The 23165-nt window shown below is 43.3% G+C and overlaps 19 non-coding genes across 19 annotated transcripts; all 19 read right to left on the reverse strand.

The window, feature by feature from the left end:
- Positions 1-818: 818 nt before the first annotated feature.
- LOC136735664 (5S ribosomal RNA) lies at positions 819-937 on the reverse strand. Its single transcript, XR_010811198.1, has one exon. It is a non-coding gene; the product is annotated as a 5S ribosomal RNA (ribosomal RNA).
- Positions 938-2004: 1067 nt separating this feature from the next.
- LOC136735665 (5S ribosomal RNA) lies at positions 2005-2123 on the reverse strand. Its single transcript, XR_010811199.1, has one exon. It is a non-coding gene; the product is annotated as a 5S ribosomal RNA (ribosomal RNA).
- A 1056-nt stretch (positions 2124-3179) lies between these two features.
- On the reverse strand, positions 3180-3298 carry LOC136735666 (5S ribosomal RNA). The gene has a single exon (XR_010811200.1). It is a non-coding gene; the product is annotated as a 5S ribosomal RNA (ribosomal RNA).
- A 1056-nt stretch (positions 3299-4354) lies between these two features.
- Positions 4355-4473, reverse strand: LOC136735960 (5S ribosomal RNA). The gene has a single exon (XR_010811487.1). It is a non-coding gene; the product is annotated as a 5S ribosomal RNA (ribosomal RNA).
- Positions 4474-5529: 1056 nt separating this feature from the next.
- Positions 5530-5648, reverse strand: LOC136735669 (5S ribosomal RNA). Its single transcript, XR_010811201.1, has one exon. It is a non-coding gene; the product is annotated as a 5S ribosomal RNA (ribosomal RNA).
- Positions 5649-6704: 1056 nt separating this feature from the next.
- Positions 6705-6823, reverse strand: LOC136735670 (5S ribosomal RNA). The gene has a single exon (XR_010811202.1). It is a non-coding gene; the product is annotated as a 5S ribosomal RNA (ribosomal RNA).
- Positions 6824-7879: 1056 nt separating this feature from the next.
- On the reverse strand, positions 7880-7998 carry LOC136735173 (5S ribosomal RNA). Its single transcript, XR_010810794.1, has one exon. It is a non-coding gene; the product is annotated as a 5S ribosomal RNA (ribosomal RNA).
- Positions 7999-9064: 1066 nt separating this feature from the next.
- LOC136735174 (5S ribosomal RNA) lies at positions 9065-9183 on the reverse strand. The gene has a single exon (XR_010810795.1). It is a non-coding gene; the product is annotated as a 5S ribosomal RNA (ribosomal RNA).
- A 1066-nt stretch (positions 9184-10249) lies between these two features.
- LOC136735758 (5S ribosomal RNA) lies at positions 10250-10368 on the reverse strand. Its single transcript, XR_010811288.1, has one exon. It is a non-coding gene; the product is annotated as a 5S ribosomal RNA (ribosomal RNA).
- Positions 10369-11423: 1055 nt separating this feature from the next.
- LOC136735671 (5S ribosomal RNA) lies at positions 11424-11542 on the reverse strand. The gene has a single exon (XR_010811203.1). It is a non-coding gene; the product is annotated as a 5S ribosomal RNA (ribosomal RNA).
- Positions 11543-12598: 1056 nt separating this feature from the next.
- Positions 12599-12717, reverse strand: LOC136735672 (5S ribosomal RNA). Its single transcript, XR_010811204.1, has one exon. It is a non-coding gene; the product is annotated as a 5S ribosomal RNA (ribosomal RNA).
- A 1056-nt stretch (positions 12718-13773) lies between these two features.
- Positions 13774-13892, reverse strand: LOC136735778 (5S ribosomal RNA). The gene has a single exon (XR_010811306.1). It is a non-coding gene; the product is annotated as a 5S ribosomal RNA (ribosomal RNA).
- A 1056-nt stretch (positions 13893-14948) lies between these two features.
- LOC136735673 (5S ribosomal RNA) lies at positions 14949-15067 on the reverse strand. Its single transcript, XR_010811205.1, has one exon. It is a non-coding gene; the product is annotated as a 5S ribosomal RNA (ribosomal RNA).
- Positions 15068-16123: 1056 nt separating this feature from the next.
- LOC136735365 (5S ribosomal RNA) lies at positions 16124-16242 on the reverse strand. The gene has a single exon (XR_010810977.1). It is a non-coding gene; the product is annotated as a 5S ribosomal RNA (ribosomal RNA).
- Positions 16243-17308: 1066 nt separating this feature from the next.
- LOC136735348 (5S ribosomal RNA) lies at positions 17309-17427 on the reverse strand. Its single transcript, XR_010810965.1, has one exon. It is a non-coding gene; the product is annotated as a 5S ribosomal RNA (ribosomal RNA).
- Positions 17428-18493: 1066 nt separating this feature from the next.
- LOC136735675 (5S ribosomal RNA) lies at positions 18494-18612 on the reverse strand. Its single transcript, XR_010811207.1, has one exon. It is a non-coding gene; the product is annotated as a 5S ribosomal RNA (ribosomal RNA).
- Positions 18613-19678: 1066 nt separating this feature from the next.
- On the reverse strand, positions 19679-19797 carry LOC136735394 (5S ribosomal RNA). The gene has a single exon (XR_010811003.1). It is a non-coding gene; the product is annotated as a 5S ribosomal RNA (ribosomal RNA).
- Positions 19798-20852: 1055 nt separating this feature from the next.
- Positions 20853-20971, reverse strand: LOC136735951 (5S ribosomal RNA). Its single transcript, XR_010811478.1, has one exon. It is a non-coding gene; the product is annotated as a 5S ribosomal RNA (ribosomal RNA).
- Positions 20972-22025: 1054 nt separating this feature from the next.
- Positions 22026-22144, reverse strand: LOC136735310 (5S ribosomal RNA). The gene has a single exon (XR_010810928.1). It is a non-coding gene; the product is annotated as a 5S ribosomal RNA (ribosomal RNA).
- Positions 22145-23165: the final 1021 nt, after the last annotated feature.

Consider the following 23165-nt stretch of genomic DNA (forward strand, 5'->3'; position numbering starts at 1 on the left):
GTGCCTGACACGCCAGTCAAGCGCAATCTTGAGAAGGTGTGCATTTCAGTAAGGATTTCAATTGACATGCAGTATGAAACTGAAAGGAGGTTGCATCACTATGATGCATAACATTGCATGTATTGTATTTTCAAGTGTTTGCATTCATCCTGTTGTCATTTTGTTTTGAAAGCAGAAGAATCATTCAACAGGTTGCTGAGACAAATGTAAACCAGTAAAACATATGAAGAGAAACAAACCTTGAATATAAGTTCAGTTGTTTAAACATTTGACAAACTATGGTGAGGGGGTAAGAAAACACACAAATCCAGCAGCTCCTGTATTTCAATACACCAGAACCCAATATTATTGGCGAGTCGGGTAGTCCATCATCACAGTTCGAGGGCAGGCATCATTTCAGTAATTTCATCCCGTTGCATTCACATCCGTGCCTTGAATGAGATTGAATGTGATCTTTGCTCTCAAGTATGTTCCCAAGTTTTACACTTTCGTGCTTTGCATGAATGGGAATGGAACCGTGTGTGTTGAATGAGGCTCCTTGTGAGCACTGAACTTTGTCCGGTGGAGCTCCTTTTTGTGTTGCTGTAATTGTGTCATTTCTCGATGAGAAAGATTAGGCAACATTTAGTCACTTCTAGCCATGATGCTCAATTTATTTACGAATGTACCCTAGTTACTAGGGACCGTTTACGTTGGAGAACAAGATCTATTGTATGCCTGTGTATTTGGGGAAGTCAAATCTGAAATAATGATGAAATTGCGTGTATCCAAAGTTAAAACTCGTGATTTGTCGCCCTCTGGTGTGTAAAAGATGCAAAAGCTTACAGCACCTGGTATTCCCAGGCGGTCTCCCATCCAAGTACTGACCAGGCCCGAGCCTGCTTAGCTTCCGAGATCGGACGAGATCGGGCGTATTCAGGCTAGTATGGCCGTAAGCCAGGGAGGCTGTCCCTGACGCTCTACTTAAAGGGAAGGCAATATCCGTTTCTGCCGTTCATACTTACAGTTGAACTGTCTCTCTACTCTAAAGCCCGGGACACACCAGCGCGCCGCAGACAGTCCCTGGTAACACGCCACGTTGTGGCAACATTGTGGCAACGTTGTGCGTTAGCTGGGGTGCCACACCAGACCGGAACTATATTTTACAAAACGAACACATTTGTCTTGATAAAACAGCTGTAATTGAGTGCCTGACACGCCAGTCAAGCGCAATCTTGAGAAGGTGTGCATTTCAGTAAGGATTTCAATTGACATGCAGTATGAAACTGAAAGGAGGTTGCATCACTATGATGCATAACATTGCATGTATTGTATTTTCAAGTGTGTGCATTCATCCTGTTGTCATTTTGTTTTGAAAGCAGAAGAATCATTCAACAGGTTGCTGAGACAAATGTAAACCAGTAAAACATATGAAGAGAAACAAACCTTGAATATAAGTTCAGTTGTTTAAACATTTGACAAACTATGGTGAGGGGGTAAGAAAACACACAAATCCAGCAGCTCCTGTATTTCAATACACCAGAACCCAATATTATTGGCGAGTCGGGTAGTCCATCATCACAGTTCGAGGGCAGGCATCATTTCAGTAATTTCATCCCGTTGCATTCACATCCGTGCCTTGAATGAGATTGAATGTGATCTTTGCTCTCAAGTATGTTCCCAAGTTTTACACTTTCGTGCTTTGCATGAATGGGAATGGAACCGTGTGTGTTGAATGAGGCTCCTTGTGAGCACTGATTTTTGTCCGGTGGAGTTCCTTTTTGTGTTGCTGTAATTGTGTCATTTCTCGATGAGAAAGATTAGGCAACATTTAGTCACTTCTAGCCATGATGCTCAATTTATTTACGAATGTACCCTAGTTACTAGGGACCGTTTACGTTGGAGAACAAGATCTATTGTATGCCTGTGTATTTGGGGAAGTCAAATCTGAAATAATGATGAAATTGCGTGTATCCAAAGTTAAAACTCGTGATTTGTCGCGCTCTGGTGTGTAAAAGATGCAAAAGCTTACAGCACCTGGTATTCCCAGGCGGTCTCCCATCCAAGTACTGACCAGGCCCGAGCCTGCTTAGCTTCCGAGATCGGACGAGATCGGGCGTATTCAGGCTAGTATGGCCGTAAGCCAGGGAGGCTGTCCCTGACGCTCTACTTAAAGGGATGGCAATATCCGTTTCTGCCGTTCATACTTACAGTTGAACTGTCTCTCTACTCTAAAGCCCGGGACACACCAGCGCGCCGCAGACAGTCCCTGCTAATATGCCACGTTGTGGCAACGTTGTGCGTTAGCTGGGGTGCCACACCAGACCGGAACTATATTTTACAAAACGAACACATTTGTCTTGATAAAACAGCTGTAATTGAGTGCCTGACACGCCAGTCAAGCGCAATCTTGAGAAGGTGTGCATTTCAGTAAGGATTTCAATTGACATGCAGTATGAAACTGAAAGGAGGTTTCATCACTATGATGCATAACATTGCATGTATTGTATTTTCAAGTGTGTGCATTCATCCTGTTGTCATTTTGTTTTGAAAGCAGAAGAATCATTCAACAGGTTGCTGAGACAAATGTAAACCAGTAAAACATATGAAGAGAAACAAACCTTGAATATAAGTTCAGTTGTTTAAACATTTGACAAACTATGGTGAGGGGGTAAGAAAACACACAAATCCAGCAGCTCCTGTATTTCAATACACCAGAACCCAATATTATTGGCGAGTCGGTTAGTCCATCATCACAGTTCGAGGGCAGGCATCATTTCAGTAATTTCATCCCGTTGCATTCACATCCGTGCCTTGAATGAGATTGAATGTGATCTTTGCTCTCAAGTATGTTCCCAAGTTTTACACTTTCGTGCTTTGCATGAATGGGAATGGAACCGTGTGTGTTGAATGAGGCTCCTTGTGAGCACTGATCTTTGTCCGGTGGAGTTCCTTTTTGTGTTGCTGTAATTGTGTCATTTCTCGATGAGAAAGATTAGGCAACATTTAGTCACTTCTAGCCATGATGCTCAATTTATTTACGAATGTACCCTAGTTACTAGGGACCGTTTACGTTGGAGAACAAGATCTATTGTATGCCTGTGTATTTGGGGAAGTCAAATCTGAAATAATGATGAAATTGCGTGTATCCAAAGTTAAAACTCGTGATTTGTCGCGCTCTGGTGTGTAAAAGATGCAAAAGCTTACAGCACCTGGTATTCCCAGGCGGTCTCCCATCCAAGTACTGACCAGGCCCGAGCCTGCTTAGCTTCCGAGATCGGACGAGATCGGGCGTATTCAGGCTAGTATGGCCGTAAGCCAGGGAGGCTGTCCCTGACGCTCTACTTAAAGGGATGGCAATATCCGTTTCTGCCGTTCATACTTACAGTTGAACTGTCTCTCTACTCTAAAGCCCGGGACACACCAGCGCGCCGCAGACAGTCCCTGCTAATATGCCACGTTGTGGCAACGTTGTGCGTTAGCTGGGGTGCCACACCAGACCGGAACTATATTTTACAAAACGAACACATTTGTCTTGATAAAACAGCTGTAATTGAGTGCCTGACACGCCAGTCAAGCGCAATCTTGAGAAGGTGTGCATTTCAGTAAGGATTTCAATTGACATGCAGTATGAAACTGAAAGGAGGTTGCATCACTATGATGCATAACATTGCATGTATTGTATTTTCAAGTGTGTGCATTCATCCTGTTGTCATTTTGTTTTGAAAGCAGAAGAATCATTCAACAGGTTGCTGAGACAAATGTAAACCAGTAAAACATATGAAGAGAAACAAACCTTGAATATAAGTTCAGTTGTTTAAACATTTGACAAACTATGGTGAGGGGGTAAGAAAACACACAAATCCAGCAGCTCCTGTATTTCAATACACCAGAACCCAATATTATTGGCGAGTCGGGTAGTCCATCATCACAGTTCGAGGGCAGGCATCATTTCAGTAATTTCACCCCGTTGCATTCACATCCGTGCCTTGAATGAGATTGAATGTGATCTTTGCTCTCAAGTATGTTCCCAAGTTTTACACTTTCGTGCTTTGCATGAATGGGAATGGAACCGTGTGTGTTGAATGAGGCTCCTTGTGAGCACTGATCTTTGTCCGGTGGAGTTCCTTTTTGTGTTGCTGTAATTGTGTCATTTCTCGATGAGAAAGATTAGGCAACATTTAGTCACTTCTAGCCATGATGCTCAATTTATTTACGAATGTACCCTAGTTACTAGGGACCGTTTACGTTGGAGAACAAGATCTATTGTATGCCTGTGTATTTGGGGAAGTCAAATCTGAAATAATGATGAAATTGCGTGTATCCAAAGTTAAAACTCGTGATTTGTCGCGCTCTGGTGTGTAAAAGATGCAAAAGCTTACAGCACCTGGTATTCCCAGGCGGTCTCCCATTCAAGTACTGACCAGGCCCGAGCCTGCTTAGCTTCCGAGATCGGACGAGATCGGGCGTATTCAGACTAGTATGGCCGTAAGCCAGGGAGGCTGTCCCTGACGCTCTACTTAAAGGGATGGCAATATCCGTTTCTGCCGTTCATACTTACAGTTGAACTGTCTCTCTACTCTAAAGCCCGGGACACACCAGCGCGCCGCAGACAGTCCCTGCTAATATGCCACGTTGTGGCAACGTTGTGCGTTAGCTGGGGTGCCACACCAGACCGGAACTATATTTTACAAAACGAACACATTTGTCTTGATAAAACAGCTGTAATTGAGTGCCTGACACGCCAGTCAAGCGCAATCTTGAGAAGGTGTGCATTTCAGTAAGGATTTCAATTGACATGCAGTATGAAACTGAAAGGAGGTTGCATCACTATGATGCATAACATTGCATGTATTGTATTTTCAAGTGTGTGCATTCATCCTGTTGTCATTTTGTTTTGAAAGCAGAAGAATCATTCAACAGGTTGCTGAGACAAATGTAAACCAGTAAAACATATGAAGAGAAACAAACCTTGAATATAAGTTCAGTTGTTTAAACATTTGACAAACTATGGTGAGGGGGTAAGAAAACACACAAATCCAGCAGCTCCTGTATTTCAATACACCAGAACCCAATATTATTGGCGAGTCGGGTAGTCCATCATCACAGTTCGAGGGCAGGCATCATTTCAGTAATTTCATCCCGTTGCATTCACATCCGTGCCTTGAATGAGATTCAATGTGATCTTTGCTCTCAAGTATGTTCCCAAGTTTTACACTTTCGTGCTTTGCATGAATGGGAATGGAACCGTGTGTGTTGAATGAGGCTCCTTGTGAGCACTGATCTTTGTCCGGTGGAGTTCCTTTTTGTGTTGCTGTAATTGTGTCATTTCTCGATGAGAAAGATTAGGCAACATTTAGTCACTTCTAGCCATGATGCTCAATTTATTTACGAATGTACCCTAGTTACTAGGGACCGTTTACGTTGGAGAACAAGATCTATTGTATGCCTGTGTATTTGGGGAAGTCAAATCTGAAATAATGATGAAATTGCGTGTATCCAAAGTTAAAACTCGTGATTTGTCGCGCTCTGGTGTGTAAAAGATGCAAAAGCTTACAGCACCTGGTATTCCCAGGCGGTCTCCCATCCAAGTACTGACCAGGCCCGAGCCTGCTTAGCTTCCGAGATCGGACGAGATCGGGCGTATTCAGGCTAGTATGGCCGTAAGCCAGGGAGGGTGTCCCTGACGCTCTACTTAAAGGGATGGCAATATCCGTTTCTGCCGTTCATACTTACAGTTGAACTGTCTCTCTACTCTAAAGCCCGGGACACACCAGCGCGCCGCAGACAGTCCCTGCTAATATGCCACGTTGTGGCAACGTTGTGCGTTAGCTGGGGTGCCACACCAGACCGGAACTATATTTTACAAAACGAACACATTTGTCTTGATAAAACAGCTGTAATTGAGTGCCTGACACGCCAGTCAAGCGCAATCTTGAGAAGGTGTGCATTTCAGTAAGGATTTCAATTGACATGCAGTATGAAACTGAAAGGAGGTTGCATCACTATGATGCATAACATTGCATGTATTGTATTTTCAAGTGTGTGCATTCATCCTGTTGTCATTTTGTTTTGAAAGCAGAAGAATCATTCAACAGGTTGCTGAGACAAATGTAAACCAGTAAAACATATGAAGAGAAACAAACCTTGAATATAAGTTCAGTTGTTTAAACATTTGACAAACTATGGTGAGGGGGTAAGAAAACACACAAATCCAGCAGCTCCTGTATTTCAATACACCAGAACCCAATATTATTGGCGAGTCGGGTAGTCCATCATCACAGTTCGAGGGCAGGCATCATTTCAGTAATTTCACCCCGTTGCATTCACATCCGTGCCTTGAATGAGATTGAATGTGATCTTTGCTATCAAGTATGTTCCCAAGTTTTACACTTTCGTGCTTTGCATGAATGGGAATGGAACCGTGTGTGTTGAATGAGGCTCCTTGTGAGCACTGATCTTTGTCCGGTGGAGTTCCTTTTTGTGTTGCTGTAATTGTGTCATTTCTCGATGAGAAAGATTAGGCAACATTTAGTCACTTCTAGCCATGATGCTCAATTTATTTACGAATGTACCCTAGTTACTAGGGACCGTTTACGTTGGAGAACAAGATCTATTGTATGCCTGTGTATTTGGGGAAGTCAAATCTGAAATAATGATGAAATTGCGTGTATCCAAAGTTAAAACTCGTGATTTGTCGCGCTCTGGTGTGTAAAAGATGCAAAAGCTTACAGCACCTGGTATTCCCAGGCGGTCTCCCATCCAAGTACTGACCAGGCCCGAGCCTGCTTAGCTTCCGAGATCGGACGAGATCGGGCGTATTCAGGCTAGTATGGCCGTAAGCCAGGGAGGCTGTCCCTGACGCTCTACTTAAAGGGATGGCAATATCCGTTTCTGCCGTTCATACTTACAGTTGAACTGTCTCTCTACTCTAAAGCCCGGGACACACCAGCGCGCCGCAGACAGTCCCTGCTAATATGCCACGTTGTGGCAACGTTGTGCGTTAGCTGGGGTGCCACACCAGACCGGAACTATATTTTACAAAACGAACACATTTGTCTTGATAAAACAGCTGTAATTGAGTGCCTGACACGCCAGTCAAGCGCAATCTTGAGAAGGTGTGCATTTCAGTAAGGATTTCAATTGACATGCAGTATGAAACTGAAAGGAGGTTGCATCACTATGATGCATAACATTGCATGTTTTGTATTTTCAAGTGTGTGCATTCATCCTGTTGTCATTTTGTTTTGAAAGCAGAAGAATCATTCAACAGGTTGCTGAGACAAATGTAAACCAGTAAAACATATGAAGAGAAACAAACCTTGAATATAAGTTCAGTTGTTTAAACATTTGACAAACTATGGTGAGGGGGTAAGAAAACACACAAATCCAGCAGCTCCTGTATTTCAATACACCAGAACCCAATATTATTGGCGAGTCGGGTAGTCCATCATCACAGTTCGAGGGCAGGCATCATTTCAGTAATTTCATCCCGTTGCATTCACATCCGTGCCTTGAATGAGATTCAATGTGATCTTTGCTCTCAAGTATGTTCCCAAGTTTTACACTTTCGTGCTTTGCATGAATGGGAATGGAACCGTGTGTGTTGAATGAGGCTCCTTGTGAGCACTGAACTTTGTCCGGTGGAGTTCCTTTTTGTGTTGCTGTAATTGTGTCATTTCTCGATGAGAAAGATTAGGCAACATTTAGTCACTTCTAGCCATGATGCTCAATTTATTTACAAATGTACACTAGTTACTAGGGACCGTTTACGTTGGAGAACAAGATCTATTGTATGCCTGTGTATTTGGGGAAGTCAAATCTGAAATAATGATGAAATTGCGTGTATCCAAAGTTAAAACTTGTGATTTGTCGCCCTTTGGTGTGTAAAAGATGCAAAAGCTTACAGCACCTGGTATTCCCAGGCGGTCTCCCATCCAAGTACTGACAAGGCCCGAGCCTGCTTAGCTTCCGAGATCGGACGAGATCGGGCGTATTCAGGCTAGTATGGCCGTAAGCCAGGGAGGCTGTCCCTGACGCTCTACTTAAAGGGAAGGCAATATCCGTTTCTGCCGTTCATACTTACAGTTGAACTGTCTCTCTACTCTAAAGCCCGGGACACACCAGCGCGCCGCAGACAGTCCCTGCTAACACGAAACGTTGTGGCAACATTGTGGCAACGTTGTGCGTTAGCTGGGGTGCCACACCAGACCGGAACTATATATTACAAAACGAACACATTGTCTTGATAAAACAGCTGTAATTGAGTGCCTGACACGCCAGTCAAGCGCAATCTTGAGAAGGTGTGCATTTCAGTAAGGATTTCAATTGACATGCAGTATGAAACTGAAAGGAGGTTGCATCACTATGATGCATAACATTGCATGTATTGTATTTTCAAGTGTGTGCATTCATCCTGTTGTCATTTTGTTTTGAAAGCAGAAGAATCATTCAACAGGTTGCTGAGACAAATGTAAACCAGTAAAACATATGAAGAGAAACAAACCTTGAATATAAGTTCAGTTGTTTAAACATTTGACAAACTATGGTGAGGGGGTAAGAAAACACACAAATCCAGCAGCTCCTGTATTTCAATACACCAGAACCCAATATTATTGGCGAGTCGGGTAGTCCATCATCACAGTTCGAGGGCAGGCATCATTTCAGTAATTTCATCCCGTTGCATTCACATCCGTGCCTTGAATGAGATTCAATGTGATCTTTGCTCTCAAGTATGTTCCCAAGTTTTACACTTTCGTGCTTTGCATGAATGGGAATGGAACCGTGTGTGTTGAATGAGGCTCCTTGTGAGCACTGAACTTTGTCCGGTGGAGTTCCTTTTTGTGTTGCTGTAATTGTGTCATTTCTCGATGAGAAAGATTAGGCAACATTTAGTCACTTCTAGCCATGATGCTCAATTTATTTACAAATGTACACTAGTTACTAGGGACCGTTTACGTTGGAGAACAAGATCTATTGTATGCCTGTGTATTTGGGGAAGTCAAATCTGAAATAATGATGAAATTGCGTGTATCCAAAGTTAAAACTTGTGATTTGTCGCCCTTTGGTGTGTAAAAGATGCAAAAGCTTACAGCACCTGGTATTCCCAGGCGGTCTCCCATCCAAGTACTGACAAGGCCCGAGCCTGCTTAGCTTCCGAGATCGGACGAGATCGGGCGTATTCAGGCTAGTATGGCCGTAAGCCAGGGAGGCTGTCCCTGACGCTCTACTTAAAGGGAAGGCAATATCCGTTTCTGCCGTTCATACTTACAGTTGAACTGTCTCTCTACTCTAAAGCCCGGGACACACCAGCGCGCCGCAGACAGTCCCTGCTAACACGAAACGTTGTGGCAACATTGTGGCAACGTTGTGCGTTAGCTGGGGTGCCACACCAGACCGGAACTATATATTACAAAACGAACACATTGTCTTGATAAAACAGCTGTAATTGAGTGCCTGACACGCCAGTCAAGCGCAATCTTGAGAAGGTGTGCATTTCAGTAAGGATTTCAATTGACATGCAGTATGAAACTGAAAGGAGGTTGCATCACTATGATGCATAACATTGCATGTATTGTATTTTCAAGTGTGTGCATTCATCCTGTTGTCATTTTGTTTTGAAAGCAGAAGAATCATTCAACAGGTTGCTGAGACAAATGTAAACCAGTAAAACATATGAAGAGAAACAAACCTTGAATATAAGTTCAGTTGTTTAAACATTTGACAAACTATGGTGAGGGGGTAAGAAAACACACAAATCCAGCAGCTCCTGTATTTCAATACACCAGAAGCCAATATTATTGGCGAGTCGGGTAGTCCATCATCACAGTTCGAGGGCAGGCATCATTTCAGTAATTTCATCCCGTTGCATTCACATCCGTGCCTTGAATGAGATTCAATGTGATCTTTGCTCTCAAGTATGTTCCCAAGTTTTACACTTTCGTGCTTTGCATGAATGGGAATGGAACCGTGTGTGTTGAATGAGGCTCCTTGTGAGCACTGAACTTTGTCCGGTGGAGTTCCTTTTTGTGTTGCTGTAATTGTGTCATTTCTCGATGAGAAAGATTAGGCAACATTTAGTCACTTCTAGCCATGATGCTCAATTTATTTACAAATGTACACTAGTTACTAGGGACCGTTTACGTTGGAGAACAAGATCTATTGTATGCCTGTGTATTTGGGGAAGTCAAATCTGAAATAATGATGAAATTGCGTGTATCCAAAGTTAAAACTTGTGATTTGTCGCCCTTTGGTGTGTAAAAGATGCAAAAGCTTACAGCACCTGGTATTCCCAGGCGGTCTCCCATCCAAGTACTGACCAGGCCCGAGCCTGCTTAGCTTCCGAGATCGGACGAGATCGGGCGTATTCAGGCTAGTATGGCCATAAGCCAGGGAGGCTGTCCCTGACGCTCTACTTAAAGGGAAGGCAATATCCGTTTCTGCCATTCATACTTACAGTTGAACTGTCTCTCTACTCTAAAGCCCGGGACACACCAGCGCGCCGCAGACAGTCCCTGCTAACACGAAACGTTGTGGCAACGTTGTGCGTTAGCTGGGGTGCCACACCAGACCGGAACTATATTTTACAAAACGAACACATTGTCTTGATAATACAGCTGTAATTGAGTGCCTGACACGCCAGTCAAGCGCAATCTTGAGAAGGTGTGCATTTCAGTAAGGATTTCAATTGACATGCAGTATGAAACTGAAAGGAGGTTGCATCACTATGATGCATAACATTGCATGTATTGTATTTTCAAGTGTGTGCATTCATCCTGTTGTCATTTTGTTTTGAAAGCAGAAGAATCATTCAACAGGTTGCTGAGACAAATGTAAACCAGTAAAACATATGAAGAGAAACAAACCTTGAATATAAGTTCAGTTGTTTAAACATTTGACAAACTATGGTGAGGGGGTAAGAAAACACACAAATCCAGCAGCTCCTGTATTTCAATACACCAGAACCCAATATTATTGGCGAGTCGGGTAGTCCATCATCACAGTTCGAGGGCAGGCATCATTTCAGTAATTTCATCCCGTTGCATTCACATCCGTGCCTTGAATGAGATTGAATGTGATCTTTGCTCTCAAGTATGTTCCCAAGTTTTACACTTTCGTGCTTTGCATGAATGGGAATGGAACCGTGTGTGTTGAATGAGGCTCCTTGTGAGCACTGATCTTTGTCCGGTGGAGTTCCTTTTTGTGTTGCTGTAATTGTGTCATTTCTCGATGAGAAAGATTAGGCAACATTTAGTCACTTCTAGCCATGATGCTCAATTTATTTACGAATGTACCCTAGTTACTAGGGACCGTTTACGTTGGAGAACAAGATCTATTGTATGCCTGTGTATTTGGGGAAGTCAAATCTGAAATAATGATGAAATTGCGTGTATCCAAAGTTAAAACTCGTGATTTGTCGCCCTTTGGTGTGTAAAAGATGCAAAAGCTTACAGCACCTGGTATTCCCAGGCGGTCTCCCATCCAAGTACTGACCAGGCCCGAGCCTGCTTAGCTTCCGAGATCGGACGAGATCGGGCGTATTCAGGCTAGTATGGCCGTAAGCCAGGGAGGCTGTCCCTGACGCTCTACTTAAAGGGATGGCAATATCCGTTTCTGCCGTTCATACTTACAGTTGAACTGTCTCTCTACTCTAAAGCCCGGGACACACCAGCGCGCCGCAGACAGTCCCTGCTAATATGCCACGTTGTGGCAACGTTGTGCGTTAGCTGGGGTGCCACACCAGACCGGAACTATATTTTACAAAACGAACACATTTGTCTTGATAAAACAGCTGTAATTGAGTGCCTGACACGCCAGTCAAGCGCAATCTTGAGAAGGTGTGCATTTCAGTAAGGATTTCAATTGACATGCAGTATGAAACTGAAAGGAGGTTGCATCACTATGATGCATAACATTGCATGTATTGTATTTTCAAGTGTGTGCATTCATCCTGTTGTCATTTTGTTTTGAAAGCAGAAGAATCATTCAACAGGTTGCTGAGACAAATGTAAACCAGTAAAACATATGAAGAGAAACAAACCTTGAATATAAGTTCAGTTGTTTAAACATTTGACAAACTATGGTGAGGGGGTAAGAAAACACACAAATCCAGCAGCTCCTGTATTTCAATACACCAGAACCCAATATTATTGGCGAGTCGGGTAGTCCATCATCACAGTTCGAGGGCAGGCATCATTTCAGTAATTTCATCCCGTTGCATTCACATCCGTGCCTTGAATGAGATTGAATGTGATCTTTGCTCTCAAGTATGTTCCCAAGTTTTACACTTTCGTGCTTTGCATGAATGGGAATGGAACTGTGTGTGTTGAATGAGGCTCCTTGTGAGCACTGATCTTTGTCCGGTGGAGTTCCTTTTTGTGTTGCTGTAATTGTGTCATTTCTCGATGAGAAAGATTAGGCAACATTTAGTCACTTCTAGCCATGATGCTCAATTTATTTACGAATGTACCCTAGTTACTAAGGACCGTTTACGTTGGAGAACAAGATCTATTGTATGCCTGTGTATTTGGGGAAGTCAAATCTGAAATAATGATGAAATTGCGTGTATCCAAAGTTAAAACTCGTGATTTGTCGCGCTCTGGTGTGTAAAAGATGCAAAAGCTTACAGCACCTGGTATTCCCAGGCGGTCTCCCATCCAAGTACTGACCAGGCCCGAGCCTGCTTAGCTTCCGAGATCGGACGAGATCGGGCGTATTCAGGCTAGTATGGCCGTAAGCCAGGGAGGCTGTCCCTGACGCTCTACTTAAAGGGATGGCAATATCCGTTTCTGCCGTTCATACTTACAGTTGAACTGTCTCTCTACTCTAAAGCCCGGGACACACCAGCGCGCCGCAGACAGTCCCTGCTAATATGCCACGTTGTGGCAACGTTGTGCGTTAGCTGGGGTGCCACACCAGACCGGATCTATATTTTACAAAACGAACACATTTGTCTTGATAAAACAGCTGTAATTGAGTGCCTGACACGCCAGTCAAGCGCAATCTTGAGAAGGTGTGCATTTCAGTAAGGATTTCAATTGACATGCAGTATGAAACTGAAAGGAGGTTGCATCACTATGATGCATAACATTGCATGTATTGTATTTTCAAGTGTGTGCATTCATCCTGTTGTCATTTTGTTTTGAAAGCAGAAGAATCATTCAACAGGTTGCTGAGACAAATGTAAACCAGTAAAACATATGAAGAGAAACAAACCTTGAATATAAGTTCAGTTGTTTAAACATTTGACAAACTATGGTGAGGGGGTAAGAAAACACACAAATCCAGCAGCTCCTGTATTTCAATACACCAGAACCCAATATTATTGGCGAGTCGGGTAGTCCATCATCACAGTTCGAGGGCAGGCATCATTTCAGTAATTTCACCCCGTTGCATTCACATCCGTGCCTTGAATGAGATTGAATGTGATCTTTGCTCTCAAGTATGTTCCCAAGTTTTACACTTTCGTGCTTTGCATGAATGGGAATGGAACCGTGTGTGTTGAATGAGGCTCCTTGTGAGCACTGATCTTTGTCCGGTGGAGTTCCTTTTTGTGTTGCTGTAATTGTGTCATTTCTCGATGAGAAAGATTAGGCAACATTTAGTCACTTCTAGCCATGATGCTCAATTTATTTACGAATGTACCCTTGTTACTAGGGACCGTTTACGTTGGAGAACAAGATCTATTGTATGCCTGTGTATTTGGGGAAGTCAAATCTGAAATAATGATGAAATTGCGTGTATCCAAAGTTAAAACTCGTGATTTGTCGCGCTCTGGTGTGTAAAAGATGCAAAAGCTTACAGCACCTGGTATTCCCAGGGGGTCTCCCATTCAAGTACTGACCAGGCCCGAGCCTGCTTAGCTTCCGAGATCGGACGAGATCGGGCGTATTCAGGCTAGTATGGCCGTAAGCCAGGGAGGCTGTCCCTGACGCTCTACTTAAAGGGATGGCAATATCCGTTTCTGCCGTTCATACTTACAGTTGAACTGTCTCTCTACTCTAAAGCCCGGGACACACCAGCGCGCCGCAGACAGTCCCTGCTAATATGCCACGTTGTGGCAACGTTGTGCGTTAGCTGGGGTGCCACACCAGACCGGAACTATATTTTACAAAACGAACACATTTGTCTTGATAAAACAGCTGTAATTGAGTGCCTGACACGCCAGTCAAGCGCAATCTTGAGAAGGTGTGCATTTCAGTAAGGATTTCAATTGACATGCAGTATGAAACTGAAAGGAGGTTGCATCACTATGATGCATAACATTGCATGTATTGTATTTTCAAGTGTGTGCATTCATCCTGTTGTCATTTTGTTTTGAAAGCAGAAGAATCATTCAACAGGTTGCTGAGACAAATGTAAACCAGTAAAACATATGAAGAGAAACAAACCTTGAATATAAGTTCAGTTGTTTAAACATTTGACAAACTATGGTGAGGGGGTAAGAAAACACACAAATCCAGCAGCTCCTGTATTTCAATACACCAGAACCCAATATTATTGGCGAGTCGGGTAGTCCATCATCACAGTTCGAGGGCAGGCATCATTTCAGTAATTTCACCCCGTTGCATTCACATCCGTGCCTTGAATGAGATTGAATGTGATCTTTGCTCTCAAGTATGTTCCCAAGTTTTACACTTTCGTGCTTTGCATGAATGGGAATGGAACCGTGTGTGTTGAATGAGGCTCCTTGTGAGCACTGATCTTTGTCCGGTGGAGTTCCTTTTTGTGTTGCTGTAATTGTGTCATTTCTCGATGAGAAAGATTAGGCAACATTTAGTCACTTCTAGCCATGATGCTCAATTTATTTACGAATGTACCCTAGTTACTAGGGACCGTTTACGTTGGAGAACAAGATCTATTGTATGCCTGTGTATTTGGGGAAGTCAAATCTGAAATAATGATGAAATTGCGTGTATCCAAAGTTAAAACTCGTGATTTGTCGCGCTCTGGTGTGTAAAAGATGCAAAAGCTTACAGCACCTGGTATTCCCAGGCGGTCTCCCATCCAAGTACTGACCAGGCCCGAGCCTGCTTAGCTTCCGAGATCGGACGAGATCGGGCGTATTCAGGCTAGTATGGCCGTAAGCCAGGGAGGCTGTCCCTGACGCTCTACTTAAAGGGATGGCAATATCCGTTTCTGCCGTTCATACTTACAGTTGAACTGTCTCTCTACTCTAAAGCCCGGGACACACCAGCGCGCCGCAGACAGTCCCTGCTAATATGCCACGTTGTGGCAACGTTGTGCGTTAGCTGGGGTGCCACACCAGACCGGAACTATATTTTACAAAACGAACACATTTGTCTTGATAAAACAGCTGTAATTGAGTGCCTGACACGCCAGTCAAGCGCAATCTTGAGAAGGTGTGCATTTCAGTAAGGATTTCAATTGACATGCAGTATGAAACTGAAAGGAGGTTGCATCACTATGATGCATAACATTGCATGTTTTGTATTTTCAAGTGTGTGCATTCATCCTGTTGTCATTTTGTTTTGAAAGCAGAAGAATCATTCAACAGGTTGCTGAGACAAATGTAAACCAGTAAAACATATGAAGAGAAACAAACCTTGAATATAAGTTCAGTTGTTTAAACATTTGACAAACTATGGTGAGGGGGTAAGAAAACACACAAATCCAGCAGCTCCTGTATTTCAATACACCAGAACCCAATATTATTGGCGAGTCGGGTAGTCCATCATCACAGTTCGAGGGCAGGCATCATTTCAGTAATTTCATCCCGTTGCATTCACATCCGTGCCTTGAATGAGATTCAATGTGATCTTTGCTCTCAAGTATGTTCCCAAGTTTTACACTTTCGTGCTTTGCATGAATGGGAATGGAACCGTGTGTGTTGAATGAGGCTCCTTGTGAGCACTGAACTTTGTCCGGTGGAGTTCCTTTTTGTGTTGCTGTAATTGTGTCATTTCTCGATGAGAAAGATTAGGCAACATTTAGTCACTTCTAGCCATGATGCTCAATTTATTTACAAATGTACAATAGTTACTAGGGACCGATTACGTTGGAGAACAAGATCTATTGAATGCCTGTGTATTTGGGGAAGTCAAATCTGAAATAATGATGAAATTGCGTGTATCCAAAGTTAAAACTTGTGATTTGTCGCCCTTTGGTGTGTAAAAGATGCAAAAGCTTACAGCACCTGGTATTCCCAGGCGGTCTCCCATCCAAGTACTGACAAGGCCCGAGCCTGCATAGCTTCCGAGATCGGACGAGATCGGGCGTATTCAGGCTAGTATGGCCGTAAGCCAGGGAGGCTGTCCCTGACGCTCTACTTAAAGGGAAGGCAATATCCGTTTCTGCCGTTCATACTTACAGTTGAACTGTCTCTCTACTCTAAAGCCCGGGACACACCAGCGCGCCGCAGACAGTCCCTGCTAACACGAAACGTTGTGGCAACATTGTGGCAACGTTGTGCGTTAGCTGGGGTGCCACACCAGACCGGAACTATATATTACAAAACGAACACATTGTCTTGATAAAACAGCTGTAATTGAGTGCCTGACACGCCAGTCAAGCGCAATCTTGAGAAGGTGTGCATTTCAGTAAGGATTTCAATTGACATGCAGTATGAAACTGAAAGGAGGTTGCATCACTATGATGCATAACATTGCATGTATTGTATTTTCAAGTGTGTGCATTCATCCTGTTTACATTTTGTTTTGAAAGCAGAAGAATCATTCAACAGGTTGCTGAGACAAATGTAAACCAGTAAAACATATGAAGAGAAACAAACCTTGAATATAAGTTCAGTTGTTTAAACATTTGACAAACTATGGTGAGGGGGTAAGAAAACACACAAATCCAGCAGCTCCTGTATTTCAATACACCAGAAGCCAATATTATTGGCGAGTCGGGTAGTCCATCATCACAGTTCGAGGGCAGGCATCATTTCAGTAATTTCATCCCGTTGCATTCACATCCGTGCCTTGAATGAGATTCAATGTGATCTTTGCTCTCAAGTATGTTCCCAAGTTTTACACTTTCGTGCTTTGCATGAATGGGAATGGAACCGTGTGTGTTGAATGAGGCTCCTTGTGAGCACTGAACTTTGTCCGGTGGAGTTCCTTTTTGTGTTGCTGTAATTGTGTCATTTCTCGATGAGAAAGATTAGGCAACATTTAGTCACTTCTAGCCATGATGCTCAATTTATTTACAAATGTACACTAGTTACTAGGGACCGTTTACGTTGGAGAACAAGATCTATTGTATGCCTGTGTATTTGGGGAAGTCAAATCTGAAATAATGATGAAATTGCGTGTATCCAAAGTTAAAACTTGTGATTTGTCGCCCTTTGGTGTGTAAAAGATGCAAAAGCTTACAGCACCTGGTATTCCCAGGCGGTCTCCCATCCAAGTACTGACCAGGCCCGAGCCTGCTTAGTTTCCGAGATCGGACGAGATTGGGCGTATTCAGGCTAGTATGGCCGTAAGCCAGGGAGGCTGTCCCTGACGCTCTACTTAAAGGGAAGGCAATATCCGTTTCTGCCGTTCATACTTACAGTTGAACTGTCTCTCTACTCTAAAGCCCGGGACACACCAGCGCGCCGCAGACAGTCCCTGCTAACACGCCACGTTGTGGCAACATTGTGGCAACGTTGTGCGTTAGCTGGGGTGCCACACCAGACCGGAACTATATATTACAAAACGAACACATTGTCTTGATAAAACAGCTGTAATTGAGTGCCTGACACGCCAGTCAAGCGCAATCTTGAGAAGGTGTGCATTTCAGTAAGGATTTCAATTGACATGCAGTATGAAACTGAAAGGAGGTTGCATCACTATGATGCATAACATTGCATGTATTGTATTTTCAAGTGTTTGCATTCATCCTGTTGTCATTTTGTTTTGAAAGCAGAAGAATCATTCAACAGGTTGCTGAGACAAATGTAAACCAGTAAAACATATGAAGAGAAACAAACCTTGAATATAAGTTCAGTTGTTTAAACATTTGACAAACTATGGTGAGGGGGTAAGAAAACACACAAATCCAGCAGCTCCTGTATTTCAATACACCAGAACCCAATATTATTGGCGAGTCGGGTAGTCCATCATCACAGTTCGAGGGCAGGCATCATTTCAGTAATTTCATCCCGTTGCATTCACATCCGTGCCTTGAATGAGATTGAATGTGATCTTTGCTCTCAAGTATGTTCCCAAGTTTTACACTTTCGTGCTTTGCATGAATGGGAATGGAACCGTGTGTGTTGAATGAGGCTCCTTGTGAGCACTGAACTTTGTCCGGTGGAGTTCCTTTTTGTGTTGCTGTAATTGTGTCATTTCTCGATGAGAAAGATTAGGCAACATTTAGTCACTTCTAGCCATGATGCTCAATTTATTTACGAATGTACCCTAGTTACTAGGGACCGTTTACGTTGGAGAACAAGATCTAATGTATGCCTGTGTATTTGGGGAAGTCAAATCTGAAATAATGATGAAATTGCGTGTATCCAAAGTTAAAACTCGTGATTTGTCGCCCTCTGGTGTGTAAAAGATGCAAAAGCTTACAGCACCTGGTATTCCCAGGCGGTCTCCCATCCAAGTACTGACCAGGCCCGAGCCTGCTTAGCTTCCGAGATCGGACGAGATCGGGCGTATTCAGGCTAGTATGGCCGTAAGCCAGGGAGGCTGTCCCTGACGCTCTACTTAAAGGGAAGGCAATATCCGTTTCTGCCGTTCATACTTACAGTTGAACTGTCTCTCTACTCTAAAGCCCGGGACACACCAGCGCGCCGCAGACAGTCCCTGCTAACACGCCACGTTGTGGCAACATTGTGGCAACGTTGTGCGTTAGCTGGGGTGCCACACCAGACCGGAACTATATATTACAAAACGAACACATTGTCTTGATAAAACAGCTGTAATTGAGTGCCTGACACGCCAGTCAAGCGCAATCTTGACAAGGTGTGCATTTCAGTAAGGATTTCAATTGACATGCAGTATGAAACTGAAAGGAGGTTGCATCACTATGATGCATAACATTGCATGTATTGTATTTTCAAGTGTGTGCATTCATCCTGTTGTCATTTTGTTTTGAAAGCAGAAGAATCATTCAACAGGTTGCTGAGACAAATGTAAACCAGTAAAACATATGAAGAGAAACAAACCTTGAATATAAGTTCAGTTGTTTAAACATTTGACAAACTATGGTGAGGGGGTAAGAAAACATACAAATCCAGCAGCTCCTGTATTTCAATACACCAGAACCCAACATGATTGGCGAGTCGGGTAGTCCATCATCACAGTTCGAGGGCAGGCATCATTTCAGTAATTTCATCCCGTTGCATTCACATCCGTGCCTTGAATGAGATTGAATGTGATCTTTGCTCTCAAGTATGTTCCCAAGTTTTACACTTTCTTGCTTTGCATGAATGGGAATGGAACCGTGTGTGTTGAATGAGGCTCCTTGTGAGCACTGAACTTTGTCCGGTGGAGTTCCTTTTTGTGTTGCTGTAATTGTGTCATTTCTCGATGAGAAAGATTAGGCAACATTTAGTCACTTCTAGCCATGATGCTCAATTTAGTTACGAATGTACCCTAGTTACTAGGGACCGTTTACGTTGGAGAACAAGATCTATTGTATGCCTGTGTATTTGGGGAAGTAAAATCTGAAATAATGATGAAATTGTGTGTATCCAAAGTTAAAACTCGTGATTTGTCGCCCTCTGGTGTGTAAAAGGTGCAAAAGCTTACAGCACCTGGTATTCCCAGGCGGTCTCCCATCCAAGTGCTGACCAGGCCCGAGCCTGCTTGGCTTCCGAGATCGGACGAGATCGGGCGTATTCAGGCTAGAATGGCCATAAGCCAGGGAGGCTGTTCCTGACGCTCTACTTAAAGGGAAGGCAATATCCGTTTCTGCCGTTCATACTTACAGTTGAACTGTCTCTCTACTCTAAAGCCCGGGACACACCAGCGCGCCGCAGACTGTCCCTGCTAACACGCCACGTTGTGGCAACGTTGTGCGTTAGCTGGGGTGCCACACCAGACCGGAACTATATTTTACAAAACGAACACATTGTCTTGATAAAACAGCTGTAATTGAGTGCCTGACACGCCAGTCAAGCGCAATCTTGAGAAGGTGTGCATTTCAGTAAGGATTTCAATTGACATGCAGTATGAAACTGAAAGGAGGTTGCATCACTATGATGCATAACATTGCATGTAGTGTATTTTCAAGTGTGTGCATTCATCCTGTTGTCATTTTGTTTTGAAAGCAGATGAATCATTCAACAGGTTGCTGAGACAAATGTAAACCAGTAAAACATATGAAGAGAAACAAACCTTGAATATAAGTTCAGTTGTTTAAACATTTGACAAACTATGGTGAGGCGGTAAGAAAACACACAAATCCAGCAGCTCCTGTATTTCAATACACCAGAACCCAATATTATTGGCGAGTCGGGTAGTCCATCATCACAGTTCGAGGGCAGGCATCATTTCAGTAATTTCATCCCGTTGCATTCACATCCGTGCCTTGAATGAGATTGAATGTGATCTTTGCTCTCAAGTACGTTCCCAAGTTTTACACTTTCGTGCTTTGCATGAATGGGAATGGAACCGTGTGTGTTGAATGAGGCTCCTTGTGAGCACTGAACTTTGTCCGGTGGAGTTCCTTTTTGTGTTGCTGTAATTGTGTCATTTCTTGATGAGAAAGATTAGGCAACATTTAGTCACTTCTAGCCATGATGCTCAATTTATTTACGAATGTACCCTAGTTACTAGGGACCGTTTACGTTGGAGAACAAGATCTATTGTATGCCTGTGTATTTGGGGAAGTAAAATCTGAAATAATGATGAAATTGTGTGTATCCAAAGTTAAAACTCGTGATTTGTCGCCCTCTGGTGTGTAAAAGGTGCAAAAGCTTACAGCACCTGGTATTCCCAGGCGGTCTCCCATCCAAGTACTAACCAGGCCCGAGCCTGCTTGGCTTCCGAGATCGGACGAGATCGGGCGTATTCAGGCTAGTATGGCCGTAATCCAGGGAGGCTGTCCCTGACGCTCTATTTAAAGGGAAGGCAATATCCGTTTCTGCCATTCATACTTACAGTTGAACTGTCTCTCTACTCTAAAGCCCGGGACACACCAGCGCGCCACAGACAGTCCCTGCTAACACGCCACGTTGTGGCAACGTTGTGCGTTAGCTGGGGTGCCACACCAGACCGGAACTATATTTTACAAAACGAACACATTGTCTTGATAAAACAGCTGTAATTGAGTGCCTGACACGCCAGTCAAGCGCAATCTTGAGAAGGTGTGCATTTCAGTAAGGATTTCAATTGACATGCAGTATGAAACTGAAAGGAGGTTGCATCACTATGATGCATAACATTGCATGTATTGTATTTTCAAGTGTGTGCATTCATCCTGTTGTCATTTTGTTTTGAAAGCAGAAGAATCATTCAACAGGTTGCTGAGACAAATGTAAACCAGTAAAACATATGAAGAGAAACAAACCTTCAATATAAGTTCAGTTGTTTAAACATTTGACAAACTATGGTGAGGGGGTAAGAAATGACACAAATCCAGCAGCTCCTGTATTTCAATACACCAGAAGCCAATATTATTGGCGAGTCGGGTAGTCCATCATCACAGTTCAAGGGCAGGCATCATTTCAGTAATTTCATCCCGTTGCATTCACATCCGTGCCTTGAATGAGATTGAATGTGATCTTTGCTCTCAAGTATGTTCCCAAGTTTTACACTTTCGTGCTTTGCATGAATGGGAATGGAACCGTGTGTGTTGAATGAGGCTCCTTGTGAGCACTGAACTTTGTCCGGTGGAGTTCTTTTTGTGTTGCTGTAATTGTGTCATTTCTCGATGAGAAAGATTAGGCAACATTTAGTCACTTCTAGCCATGATGCTCAATTTATTTACGAATGTACCCTAGTTACTAGGGACCGTTTACGTTGGAGAACAAGATCTATTGTATGCCTGTGTATTTGGGGAAGTAAAATCTGAAATAATGATGAAATTGTGTGTATCCAAAGTTAAAACTCGTGATTTGTCGCCCTCTGGTGTGTAAAAGGTGAAGAAGCTTACAGCACCTGGTATTCCCAGGCGGTCTCCCATCCAAGTACTGACCAGACCCGAGCCTGCTTGGCTTCCGAGATCGGACGAGATCGGGCGTATTCAGGCTAATATGGCCGTAAGCCAGGGAGGCTGTCCCTGACGCTCTAGTTAAAGGGAAGGCAATATCCGTTTCTGCCGTTCATACTTACAGTTGAACTGTCTCTCTACTCTAAAGCCCGGGACACACCAGCGCGCCGCAGACAGTCCCTGCTAACACGCCACGTTGTGGCAACGTTGTGCGTTAGCTGGGGTGCCACACCAGACCGGAACTATATTTTACAAAACGAACACATTGTCTTGATAAAACAGCTGTAATTGAGTGCCTGACACGCCAGTCAAGCGCAATCTTGAGAAGGTGTGCATTTCAGTAAGGATTTCAATTGACATGCAGTATGAAACTGAAAGGAGGTTGCATCACTATGATGCATAACATTGCATGTATTGTATTTTCAAGTGTGTGCATTCATCCTGTTGTCATTTTGTTTTGAAAGCAGAAGAATCATTCAACAGGTTGCTGAGACAAATGTAAACCAGTAAAACATATGAAGAGAAACAAACCTTGAATATAAGTTCAGTTGTTTAAACATTTGACAAACTATGGTGAGGGGGTAAGAAAACACACAAATCCAGCAGCTCCTGTATTTCAATACACCAGAACCCAATATTATTGGCGAATCAGGTAGTCCATCATCACAGTTCGAGGGCAGGCATCATTTCAGTAATTTCATCCCGTTGCATTCACATCCGTGCCTTGAATGAGATTGAATGTGATCTTTGCTCTCAAGTATGTTCCCAAGTTTTACACTTTCGTGCTTTGCATGAATGGGAATGGAACCGTGTGTGTTGAATGAGGCTCCTTGTGAGCACTGAACTTTGTCCGGTGGAGTTCCTTTTTGTGTTGCTGTAATTGTGTCATTTCTCGATGAGAAAGATTAGGCAACATTTAGTCACTTCTAGCCATGATGCTCAATTTATTTATGAATGTACCCTAGTTACTAGGGACCGTTTACGTTGGAGAACAAGATCTATTGTATGCCTGTGTATTTGGGGAAGTCAAATCTGAAATAATGATGAAATTGCGTGTATCCAAAGTTAAAACTCGT

Source organism: Amia ocellicauda, unplaced genomic scaffold (assembly GCF_036373705.1).
Source record: "Amia ocellicauda isolate fAmiCal2 unplaced genomic scaffold, fAmiCal2.hap1 HAP1_SCAFFOLD_41, whole genome shotgun sequence".
NCBI classification, from domain to species: Eukaryota; Metazoa; Chordata; class Actinopteri; order Amiiformes; family Amiidae; genus Amia; species Amia ocellicauda.